The following is a 10,318-nucleotide window of genomic DNA, read 5'->3' as shown; positions in this document are numbered from 1 at the left end:
CTTAACCTTCAGTCAGCTACTTAGAAGTGTCTGTAATGTAGTGAGCTTAACAGCTCCAAACAGCCCTATCCCATTTGAAGAGAAACTCGAGCCTACTGGTAGCAAGGTTGCTTGCAGCTTCTTGCTAGCAAAAATTGCACGATGGTGTGATAAGAATCGTTTTAAATGAGGGTAAAGGTTGAAGTAACCTGCTACGCTTGGTGCATATTTTAACTTTACCATTTGGAATGGAATGATAAAGAATGAAGAGGAAATTAAGTTGGTATTTTTGAGCTTGGAGCACACTAGGAACGCTGTTTCTGCCTTGTTATCCATTAAACATCTGTTTACATAGTGTAGTAGCTGCTAAAGCTAGCCGTAGGGGGAAAACCTGTTAGAATGAAGAAAGCTGCCTTGTGTGCAGCTGCCCACTTGAATATGTAATTCCTGGTCTCTTGAATGAAACATAACTTGAACGTAGGAGTGTTTGTGCTCAGGAGATCAAAACCCTTTACACTTCCACCAAAGCTGCTTGTGATGCATATTTCAGACGCTAGCACTCAAGTGTTTAAAGAAGCTTTTAAACAGAAGCCTTCGTTCTAAGGATCAAGGGGCTGGTTTCTTTCTACTCTCTTCCCCAGATGAGTGCAGTGTTTCTGCAGTAAACCGTTCATGTATTCTGTTACACTTGAACTATGAGTGCAGCAATGATACGGTGCCGGGAGTGAAAGAAGACAAGTTGCTTATTTTGGGGTTTTTTCTTTTATTCTTTAGAAAAGCTTTAGAGCTTCATTAACAATTTTAGTACTGTAATGATTATCAAAATGAAATGTTGTTTTCTCTATGTGATTACATTGGATTTATTTGATCCCTCAAAGTAAAGGTTCTGCTGGTGGCAGAACAACTTGCTTCTGTTCTGTATATGTATCTAAAGTGCATGTTCACAGCTGTTCCACCTTTCTGACAAAGTGCATGATGTCTTGTGCCAGAAGCTTTGGTTCCTCAAAGGCAGCAAAATGCCCTCCACGTGGCATGTAAGAGTAAGTGATGATGTTCTTGAAGACCTCCTTTGCCCAGACCCGTGGTGTATGTACTAGCTCCTGAGGAAAAAGCTGCAGTCCCTGTGGGAACATACACTGCAAACCTAGAGGACATTAACTAAGTGCCTTTTTGAAAAAAGTCCTGGGGAAATTCTATAAAAACCTCCTGACTCTAGTAATTGCCACAGTCAGCTGGCAGAGCTTCACCGCAGCGACACATTTTGTGGTTTGTACTCTGCTGAAAAGCTTTGCTTGTATTTGAGTCTCCTTGAGTATGAGAATATTATACCCAAAAACGTAAAGTAGAGCCAACTTCGCACACGGTTCAATCTTGAAACGTTTCCTATTTTTAAACTTACCTTGTTTTACAGTTTTGCGATAAATGGCAAGACGCATCACCTCTTTGTGACAGTCAGAAATGAGCCTGCTCAAGTTTACTTTAGAATTTATAGTACCAGCGTAACGAATGAGTTGAGGAAAGGTAAGCTGGCTCGGTCTACAAAGGAAAAGACTCTTCTATTTGTTTGTGTGATCAATCACATGGAATTCCGTTCTGCAGCATTTTCTGGTCAGCCTCTCTTATAGTCATCTTAAAGTCAGTGGCTGTTAGAAGGTGCTTGGTTTGTTAGAAGGTACTGCTCTCCAAATTGCTTCCCCAAGTTTGTGCTTAACACTTGTAGTCGTTAGTTTTATCCACCACTAAGCCGTATGCTTCCTAATTCAGTTTAAACGTCTCTCTTGGAAATGCTCCTGATTTTCTGTTTTGTTTTAACTGAACTGAGCCAGAGATCACATTTGTTTGGTGACTAAGTATATAGACCTGTAGTTTGAACACAAGACTGAATATAGTTTGATATGTCCGCTGCATTGTCTTGGCTACAAGTTACTTTGTGTGAATTACAGGTTCAAAAGAAAAATGACTCAACTATTTTTATCAAAAGAAAATAAGAACTTAGATTATTTTTTTTAACAACTTAAGTTTGCTGTTTTAAAGTAATCTAAATGTTTATACAGGCAAACGTGGTTCAATCTCATTTGCAAATCTTTCTTACACCTACCACTTCATTACCTGGCATCACCTGTTAGACCAGGGTCCTTGGAGATGTTCTCCTTGTAGAATCGCATTGAGGACACAATGGAGGATGTCACGCAATAAATCATCACATTGGCCAAAAGCTCATCAAGAGTGTATTTGCTGTTGATAGAAAAAGATGAAGACGTTTCATTGGAAGCTGTTTCTCAATACGCTATATTGGGCTCATGCCCTGAAGAACAGTTGTTCTTGTTCTCCACTTGTTTTCAAGCAGCAAATTAATTGGCACCCATGTGCCCAGAGCAAAACTGCCCGGTGCTGAAGCAGTAGTTTGCAGGCAGTCTGCTGTGAGTTTACACTACTACTTGTCATGTGTAACCTTTCATGCTCAAAATTCAGCTTTGGCCAGTCTTTTACCTATCTCCTCATTAGTTACCATTGCTCATTCTTTTAATGAGTCCTCTCATGGAAGAGCACCTGTTTTCTTACCTTTCCAAGCCTCCATCATCTTTATGCAGAAATGATTTATCTCTCCAGGTAGAGAATTTTTCCAATATATATGCAGCAAGCCCCCCAGGGGAGTCATTCAGTCCACAACCTAATTCAAGAGAAGAAGAGAACCATTGCAGTTGCCTGGCATTGCAAATACTTCAGTGGGAGTTAAACTGGACTTACATCAATTCTTCAGAGTTTTCTATGAGAATTCAGTAAAGAGTGCGTTTTACCAGCCCTGGTAGTACTTTATTCTTGAAAAGTTCACCCCAATGGAATTTTGGCTATAACTGACAGCACTATAAAGTTGAGCAATTCCTATACAAAAGAAAATAGGAGTTAAGAAAATCCTCTGGGCTTCTTGGTAATGTGTGGCAGAAAGAGCAAATTCAGATGTAAAGGGATTACACTCTGAAAAGAAATTTCAGATAAACTGTTTGGGAGCACTGTCCTGCTTAGGATGGCTAACTGGGACCCTGAGTGCTGTTCACTTTCTATGTAATTTAAACAACAGTGGAGTGTTGTGTATCTGCTATCTGCTCCTGCCTTTGGGGAATGCTAACAAACATTATAAACACAGCATATTATATCTGTGTTTTAACCTGTAAAACGGGTGGGGATTACTTCAGCAGTGGTAGAGCTTGCCTTGGGAAAATTCCTGTACCACACTCCAGGCTGTAGTTTTACAGTATCCATAGAATTGCCTACTCTCAAGTGTATTTTAGTGTGACTTTAGCACTGAATGACTGCGTAGAAGATGATGCACAATGTGATTTCAATTTAATAGTGGACATAGTTAATGCAAAGTAAGTTTGTGCATTGGCACAACAGTTTCCCTGTGCTGTCAGGCCTAAAGTGATTTGCTACACATCAAAGTCATGTAAATGCTTTGACCAGCAAAGGTAGGGCAGGCTAAAATGTGCCAGCTAACATATGACCCGTCTGGAGGTGAGCATTTTCTGAGCTGAAAGCTGTCTCCGAATCACTGTATTCAACTTTCATGGACTGGATGCTCAGAAATACCAGTCTTGTTTGCAGCTTACTAATGATTCAACCTGTACACATCTTAGGTACCACAGCTTCTGGTGAGTGAAAATACTGTAGCTTTGCTTTAAACCTGCCTAATGAGAACTAAACTGATAATATAGATATTTTTTGAGACTAAGCAGGGAATATGTATTTTTTCCCCCTATTTATTTTCTGCCTTTCACAGTGTGCTACAAAATCCCTGCTCTTCTTTTTTTCCAGGTTAAAGAGTCCTAGACTACGTACAGTGCTTGTAGGGAAGCTGCTTGGTCACTTTAGGGTTCTTTTTCTCCCCTTCTTGTATTCTTTTGATTATAAAATATATTAATGAAACAGGGGTGGAACAGATTCTAAATATCATGGATTTAGTGTTTTGTCTTACTCTCTTTTTGCTTTCTTTAAGAGTTTGTAAGATTCTCTTAAAGTCTGAGCTGGCTGACGTTTCAAAGCACTGTCCTTGACTCTTGGATTCTCTCACATAGCAGCAACCAAACTAGAGCCCATTGTGATTTTCTTCCTCTGCTTAAATTGCTTTGGACTTTGTTGACATCAGTTTTTATTGGCCAGTTTAATCAAGCAGTCACTTAACTGCAGAGAGTTACAAAACCATTTATCTTTAGATTAAACCAAACCCTGGATAGGTGTCAGATTTTCACTTAACCATTAACTTTTATCTGTAGAGAAATTAAGATCATATTGAAAGGTACGGGTGCCAGCACAGATTTTTGTGATACTCTCTCTCCCCTGGAACTTGCTTACTTATTTATATTCATGAATTCTCATGTTAACTAGTTATTAACCCATGAACTTAATCTTTTTCTTAAGGCAGTTTAATGTCTTTAAGAACACTGGGGGAAGGAACCTCAACAAAACTTTTTTTGGAAATTAAATATGTTCCATTACTAGATCCACAGCTTCTTGATCCTGCCAGAGCTCTGATATTTGAAGCATGATTTCCCTGTGATATTATCACCTGTAAATGAATTCTCCTTTTAAAAACATTTCTGCTAGTTTTCTGATCAGACACTAGACATACTGGTCTTTGTTTTTCTGGGGGCTGTCTTCATTGTTTGGCTTTTGAAAAGAAAACCCAAAAAACCCCAACCTGGTATCTGGTTTGTCTCCTTTTATTTCTCTGATATTGCAATCAGTTCAAGCAACAGACTAGGCATTAGCTGACGTTTCACTTTGAGTTTCCTCTTTTCCAGTTAAATGCCAGGATGGGGTGCTATTCCTTCTATGGTCTCCGTACCTGATGCCAGTCTGAGACAGCTCTGCTGTCTTTCCTGATGAGGGTTTATTTCAATAAAGGAATACCCCATAATCTTTGATAATATTATACAAATAAATCATGTAACTTTTCTGAGATGGCCATACCTTTCTTCAGACTCCTTATCTACTGGTCCCACTACATCATGCTTCTGGCTTCAGGTATTATGGCTGTGTCTACCTTTCTGCAAGTTTCACATTGCACTTGCTTATGGTATTTTTCTTGTTTTCACCCACATTTATTTCTAGAAGCTTCAATGTCAGGGTCCTGTGCTTTACTTTAAGAGGCTTTTTGCAAAGGGTTTCTTTGCCATAGAGAAGTGGTATGCCATTTAACAGACCTTGAAAAGTGATATTTGTAGTCTCCGTCTTTTTTTAAGCGGTTCCTTTTCACTTCCTTTTACACAGCTCTTGTCCCCATGTCTTGCATTCAGTCACCAGAATTCATTGCTTCTCAAACATGGTTGGCTTTTGTTCAACTATGTGTTTATACGCCTTAAGCAGTCAGTATACAAAGTTCATAGTGATATAGAGAAGGTTCATTACCTGCAGTGTCTGGTTTGGTGGCTTGGATGTGTAAGTATCCAGACTCTCGCAATAGTTCATGTATATTCTTCTGGATGAAAGGATACATACGTCGAACATCTTCCCTAGTAAAGCCTATGAGCCATGGTATATAAGCCCCAAGCATCACGGAAATCATCCTTCTCAAACCTTCTCTGCCAGCGAAGATAAGATTCACAGATCTGAAATCAAGTTAATGAATAGAAGGTTAAATCAAGCCATTTTCTGTTTCCAAATTTTCTAGAAAATAAGTCTGACGGGAGCTGTAATAGAAGCATTTCACTAAGCCAAATACATAAGCCCTTCACATTTATCGTGATTTCCAAAAAAATTTGGGAGAGTTAAAAATGGTACAGCTGGTGCCACCTCCATCCAGGAAAGTCCTATACTTCGTGGTACTGATCAGCTGCTGAAAGGCTGAGCTCCTTCCTTTTCTCCCTGCCAATTTTAAATTTATCTCCTTCCTGATTTAGAATGATGATCCTTGAGGTCTCAAATCAAAATGCAGCAGAGCTTACTTCCATGCCTAGTGAAAGAGAAGCCAAACAGCACTCCATTTTTCTCTGTACAACTCTTCCCTAGATAAGGGAGGCCAACAGCATCCTGGCTTGTGTCAGAAATTGCGTGGCCAGCAGGACAAGGGCAGTGATGCTGTACCCAGCACTGGTGTGGCTGCACCTCGAATACTGTGTTCGGTTTTGGGCCTCTCACTACAAGAAAGATGTGTCCAAAGAAGAGCAACGGAGCTGGTGAAGGGTCTAGAGAACAAGTCCTATGAGAAACAGCTGAGGCAACCGGGCTTGTTTAGTCTGGAGGAAAGGGGGCTTGGGGGAGACCTTCTTGCTCTCTAAAACTACAGGAAAGGAGGTTGTAACAAGGTGGGTGTTGGTCACTTTTTCCCAGGTAACAAGTGAGAGGATGAGAGGAAATGGCCTCAAGTCGTGCCAGGGGAGGTTCAGATGGGATATTAGGAAAAATTTCTTCACTAAAAGGGTTGCCAAGCATTGGAACAGGCTGCCCAGGGAGGTGGTTGAGGTATTTAAAAGGTGTGTAGATGTGGCACTTAGGGACCTGGTTTAGCAGTGGACTTGGCAGTGTTAGGTTTATGGTTGGACTCAATGATCTTCAAGGTCTTTTCCAACCTAAATGCTTCTATGATTCTATGAAATTTAGAAAGCGTGAGAATGCAAATACCACTGTCAATGCAAAGCACGTGAATATGACTGAATGCACAGGGGTGGGGATACCCCTGGAGAAAACAAAGCAGAAGGCGATGAGAGGCAGGGCAAACAGAAGGCAGGACCCGGACCGTGGAGCCAGAAGGTAGGGTAAGAACTGGAGAAACCTTCTCTGCACTGATTCCCTTTGCTACTCACTGTGGCAGCATCTGGGCCATGTTTGTGGTAATAAGAGATCCCCAGTCTTCTCCCTGTAGGTAGTATTCTTTGGAGCCCAATCTATTCATCAGCTTATGAAATTTCCGAGCAGTTGCTTTGCTGTCAAAGCCTGCAGGTAAAGAGAAACAGAGGAAACCTGTTTGTCTTGGTGTATCATCCCCTGGCCAAAGATCATGGTCTGACAGAGGCACATGAGTATGCTGCTGTGTAAAGGCACAGTGTGCTATGCTGCTCTGCCTTGCTCCTTGGCAATACAGTGAACACAAGATGGAAATTCAGTGGAAAGTGGATAAAGTGGAAAGCAGACCTGGTTTCCAGCTACCATTACCTTCCAGATCTCCACAGCCAGCCCCAGAGCCTCAGCCACATGGGTGTTAGTGCAGAGCCAAGCATCTGCATTCACAAACTGCATTCCCTGGTGAGGGCCAGGGATGACTGAGGCTCCAAGAACCTGGCAATTCCAACAGCGCCTTTTCATCGCTCACCTTTCTGGTGTGGTGCCTCAGAGAAGCCATATCCTGGGATGGATGGGCAGATGACCTCAAACACCATGTCACCCTCATTCAGGCCATGCTCAGCTGGCTCTGTGAGTAGAGCGATGGTCTTGTAGAACTCGTAGAAGGAGCCAGGCCAGCCGTGGACCATCAGCAGAGGTTGAACAGCTCAACTGTGAGGGACATAGGAGGGCTTCACGTGGATAAAATGGATATCAATCCCTGCCACACATCCAGACAGATAAATTAAAGCCTTAGTTCCATCACAGTTTCTGTTCCAAACTCTGAAGAAGGAGGGTGGCAAAACTGTGATTAGCATTCACAGCAGAAGGTACACAATCAACCCATGGCAAGAAGATGCCTAGCTGAAAGGACATGCCTGGTATTTTACCTGTGTCTCATCTTTTACTTACAGACAGAGGTATTGATCCCAGTCCCAGTTACTGGGGTCACAGGAGACTGAGCATCCACCTCCTGAGAAATTGGTCTTACAGTATATAAGTACAGCTGCACTTCAATGAATAGCATAATGCAGCTAAGACACGTGCAAAAACATGACTAAATTACAAAATGTGTGGGTGATAAAAAGAGAAACATGGAAAAAGTAAGCGCAGGATATAAGTTTAACCTGCAGATCACTTATCTAAAGTCTGGCTAACCTCACCTGGCTAAACTGGGTGGTGGTGGTGGATATTCCAACCTCAGGGCCTGGGTAAATTTTACAGTTTTCAAAGGTGGCTTCAAGGCAATAGCAGAAGAAAACCTCGTTGTTATTTAGTGCAGGTTCAGAGCCAGATGAAGCCCATCTTCAAGCAGATCTAATCTTATCACCACTGTGCAATGATCTTAATCTATAGAGGGTTACTAATAACATAGCCTCCACTACTGATCCTTCATTAAGCTGTTATGCACACTGTTGTCTTAATAGAGTAACCTCTTAAAGCCCCCCATTCTCTCTGTGCATTTCAGAGTGAGACCTGCTCAAGCCACAGAGACCCCCTCACCTTCAATGGTGGTTCGGAAATGGGGATATTTGTTCAGGATTTCCACTTGCTTGCGTCGGTCAAACAGGTTCCTCCAGTAGGCCACCACCTTCTGCAGGTAGCTGGAGGTGAAGCCGTAGCGGAAGGCAGCCCCTTCCAGCTGCGGTGTGTAGCGGGCCTGCTCCAGGCGGCGATGCAGGTCCTGCGGACAGGAGCTCTTGCAAGGCTGGCCAGATGCCTGCATGTGCCCTATGCTAAGGCAGGCATGAACAGGCTCTCCTGGCTCCACCGGCTTCTGTGTCTCTCTCTGGGACACCACAAGCCCTCCTGAAGCAGTGCCATACTCTGTATAACTTCCTGAATCATTTATATGGAGAATATATTTCTCTACAGGTTAGCAGTTCCCCTAGGGCACCCAGGAGTAGTGGGTTCTACGCTTGCCTTACTGCTAACTCGCTTTAGGGTTTTGGGCACTAGGAACTTGCCAGCACTGCCAGCTGAGAGAAGAATAAGCAGCTCAGCCTGTGCTACCGACTGCTAGTTGGCCAGATAATTAGTGACAGGCTTGTAGGGACAGAAGGAAGGACCCCATCCTTCTTCACCCTTCCAACCCTGTCCTCTGCGGAAGCCCCTCAGTCCTGCCCTACTGGTGCCTTTGCTATCCCGGTGCCCTCCCACCCCATTCCACCACTGCAGACCTGCTGTCAAATTCTGCTGCTCAAAGCATGGCCTTTCTGCAGGAGCAGCCCCAGGTTGCATTGAGAGTCTGTGGTCTCAGAAAGCGTAAAGACATTGCAGTGAATCTGAGCTCAAATCCCATTCATAAAGGGCAGTGAGCCAGAGCATCATCTAACGGACCTGCGCTGGCTATTGCCCCCAAGGCATCACCTCAAAGCAGTAAGGTGGGTGATGAACTGGCTCCACCTCGCAGCTTTCTGCCCCTCCTTACCTCCCAGGCACGGGCACCTCAATTTCTTTGTCAGATGTTTCAGTCTTGAAGGGACAGATACTTTCATCTTCTTTCCCTTTTAGAGGTCTTTCATCTGAGCCCCACCATCCATTGCCCATTTCAATAGTCTTGATCTTGTGTCTAGACCTCAGCCAGTAAACCAGCATCCCTCCAACGCCCAGAGCGGCCACAGGGACCAGGGCTGCATTCCTCTGAGAACATTCGAATGACCTGGGGAGGCATAAAATTGTTTGCGCCCAACAGAAGTGTCAAGGGTAAAGGGACTATGCTGAGGCTTGTAGTCACATTGGTTGGACGTGAGTAACAAACCCCATGCAGTCAGCAGGGGCTGGGTGTTTCTGTTATTTTTGAAGATCGCAGGCAGGATTTGTGGCAGGGTTACATCTACCAGTGTTTCTTAGGGACCTTAAGCCTTTGCTGATCAGGACTTGTTAATCACAAGGCTTCTCTGTCCCTCTCCTTATGAACCAGGTGTGCCCTGGGAGACAAGGATCAGTAGGATCTGGATCTATCTGTTTTAAGGCAGGTACTGAAGTGAATGGGATAGTAGCACCTGGACAGCTTCAGGAATAAAAACTGCACAGAGTGGGCTGAGGAGCAGAGACAAGAGTTTTCAGCTGCTGGAGACAGCTGGATGTGCTAGACATGCCCCTTGACTGTGCTACATACATAGCTCCCCTACAGATTCAGTCATCTTTTAGGGCAACGCTAGCTCTCCACCATAGCTGTCCATAGGTAAAGGTCTCAACTTGTCTGTCTGGTGCCTCTTTTTCTTACCTAGACAGCAAAGTTTCAGACTTTCTTGAGGTGTAGGAGCTAAGGCGCCAGAGCTGGATTTAACAGACAGACAGCAATGTTTTAAAACCGTTCAAACCCTTCAGCAATCAGTCCTAAATGTAGTGTCCCTTCCCACCCCCCTGACCTGTGCCTCAAGCTCTCCAGCTTCCCTTGGGGATTAGCAGAGCTGTCTGGGGCTATTGCAGGGGGCTCAAAGAAGACTGTGAATGAAGATTTTTTGTCATACAGGGTATGGAAGGGACTATGCTGTGCCCCAGCCCAGGTGCTAATAAA

At 43.5% G+C, this 10,318-nt stretch overlaps 1 pseudogene across 1 annotated transcript; it reads right to left on the bottom strand.

Annotated features, from left to right (window-relative positions):
• Positions 1-305: 305 nt before the first annotated feature.
• LOC308057342 (epoxide hydrolase 1-like) lies at positions 306-9,420 on the bottom strand (annotated as a pseudogene). Its single transcript has 8 exons — positions 9,244-9,420; positions 8,299-8,479; positions 7,286-7,516; positions 6,779-6,909; positions 5,386-5,596; positions 2,542-2,650; positions 2,089-2,214; positions 306-1,123 (listed from the first exon to the last, which is right to left on the bottom strand). The product of its transcript is annotated as an epoxide hydrolase 1-like (transcript).
• Between the last annotated feature and the right edge of the window lie 898 nt (positions 9,421-10,318).

Source organism: Falco punctatus (assembly GCF_963210335.1).
Source record: "Falco punctatus genome assembly, contig: scaffold_105, whole genome shotgun sequence".
In the NCBI taxonomy this organism is placed as follows: Eukaryota; Metazoa; Chordata; class Aves; order Falconiformes; family Falconidae; genus Falco; species Falco punctatus.
This window is presented reverse-complemented; position numbering and strand designations above follow the sequence as displayed.